The following is a 2,500-nucleotide window of genomic DNA, read 5'->3' on the forward strand; positions in this document are numbered from 1 at the left end:
TGTTTATAAATGGTTTGAGGTTTTATTTTCAATATAAACCATCATGGTAACTGTTATTATTGTCATATTTTTGGTTTAAATCTTCATAAAAGTGTTATTTTTTTAAGTGGGATTTCAATTTTAACTTTTCAGAAATGTGTATTCATTTTAATGGTATATCAAGGTGTATAAATGATGGTGTTATTTAAATGTTGATGTATAATTAATGGCATTTTTTGGCATATTTAGGGTCATAATGACAATGGTATTTATGTAATGCTATGGGGGTACTACTTAATTTTTTTAAGTGTGTTGTTGGGCCGTGAGGAATTGATGCGCAGTAATACAAGTTCCCTCTTTACACATTCACCTCGCTGGTGTATCAAGGTGTGTAACTAATGGTGTTTTTTTTTTATATAATGGTGTATAATTAATGTCATTTTTGGTATACTGTATTTAGGGTCATAATGGAATTTGTATTTATGTAATGCTGTGGGGGTACTACTTAATTTTTTTAAGTGTGTTGTTGGGCCGTGAGGAATTGATGCGCAGTAATACAAGTTCCCTCTTTACACATTCACCTCGCTGGTGTATCAAGGTGTGTAACTAATGGTGTTTTTTTTATATAATGGTGTATTATTAATGTCATTTTTGGTATACTGTATTTAGGGTCATAATGGAATTTGTATTTATGTAATGCTATGGGGGTACTACTTAATTTTTTTAAGTGTGTTGTTGGGCCGTGAGGAATTGATGCGCAGTAATACAAGTTCCCTCTTTACACATTCACCTCGCTGGTGTATCAAGGTGTATAACTAATGGTATTTTTTTATATAATGGTGTATAATTAATGTCATTTTTGGTATACTGTATTTAGGGTCATAATGGAATTAGTATTTATGTAATACTATGGGGGTACTACTTAATTTTTTTAAGTGTGTTGTTGGGCCGTGAGGAATTGATGCGCAGTAATACAAGTTCCCTCTTTACACATTCACCTCGCTGGGGACTTACACATCAAGGTCTTGGGGCCTAGTTTCTCAGAGGGTCTTATGTTAGAAATTTCTCGTAAGTGTGAATGTAGCTACGACACAAAGATATATTCTCAAAGGTTTATTATACTTTAAGTTTATAGATAGTACTTAAATTAAATACGTTTATTTAGCATCATTTAGTAGACATAAATTATATCCTCTACAGAATTCTCGTTAGGCAAAATTTTAATCCTCATTTAAGGTAAAAAATTATTAAAAGTCTTAGGGTTATTTTTTTGTCATTTTAGGTTAATAATTTTAGGTTTGTAGTTTAAAATAATGAATGGATAAGATGCCTTTTTTTTTTTAACCTTTTCAGTTTGTTGATAAAATGAATCCAGTGAGCCTCAGGGAATTGACCTGGGTTCGGATTCGTCTTGAGCCTGAAGGTCTGAAGGTCATTGTGTGTGTGTGTGTGTGTGTGTGTGTGTGTGTGTGTGTGTGTGTGTGTGTGTGTGTGTGTGTGTGTGTGTGTGTCCCCTGAGGTTACACTGTTTCTCCTAGATTCTTGAAGATTTATTATGTAGTGTGTGTTAGTGTGTTGTCTGTCTGTTGTCTGTGTGTGTGTCTGTCTGTCTCTGTCTGTCTGTCTGTCTGTCTGTCTGTGTGGTGGTGTGTGGGGGGTGGAGGGGTTGGGTGGGTTGTGGGCGGTGCGGCAAGTAGCAGGTGGATGATTACCTTCACACATTCCACCCATCTACCACCCACATCCACCTCCCTCCACATCATCCTCCCACATCACCTCCCTCCTCCCCACCATCCCACTCCTCCCCCACATCATCACCCTCCCCCCATCATCACTCCCTCCCACATCATCACTCTCCCTCCCACCACCCTCCCTCCCACCACCATCCCTCCCATCACCCACCCCTCACCATCCCTCTCCTCCCACATCACTCCCACATCATCACCACTCCTCACATCCTCCCTCCCATCACCACCCTCCCTCCCACATCATCCACTTCATCACCACTCCCGCACATCATCACCACTCTCCCATCACCACCCTCCCTCCCACATCATCACCCCCCCTCCCACATCACCATCACTCCCTCCCACATCACCACCCTCCTCCCACATCATCCCTCCCACATCATCACCCTCCCTCCCACATCATCACCACTCCCTCCACCTCCCTCCCTCACCTCCTCCCATCACCACCCCCTCCCTCCCACATCATCACACCCTCCCACATCATCACCCCTCCCACATCATCACCCTCCCTCCCACATCATCACCACTCCCTCCCACATCACCACTCTCCCACATCACCACCTCCCTCCCACATCCCCTCCCTCCCACACCACCACCACCTCCCTCCCTCCCACCCCTCCTCCTCCCATCACCACCCTCCCCCCTCACCTCCTCCCACCACCCTCCCTCCCTCCCCCTTCATTTTAACCTTTTATCACAGCTATACACCCGAGCCAATACCACAAGGGAAGCCGCAGTGTATGGGTGTGTGTGTGTGTGTGTGTGTGAAGGAG

General features: G+C 43.1%; 1 protein-coding gene across 5 annotated transcripts in view; it reads left to right on the forward strand.

The window, feature by feature from the left end:
* LOC121857417 (phosphatase and actin regulator 2-like) overlaps window positions 1-2,500 on the forward strand; it is a 205,382-nt gene that overhangs the window by 129,791 nt on the left and 73,091 nt on the right. The gene's annotated exons all lie outside the window — the stretch shown is intronic.

This window comes from Homarus americanus, unplaced genomic scaffold, assembly GCF_018991925.1.
Source record: "Homarus americanus isolate GMGI-L3 unplaced genomic scaffold, GMGI_Hamer_2.0 scaffold6875, whole genome shotgun sequence".
NCBI classification, from domain to species: Eukaryota; Metazoa; Arthropoda; class Malacostraca; order Decapoda; family Nephropidae; genus Homarus; species Homarus americanus.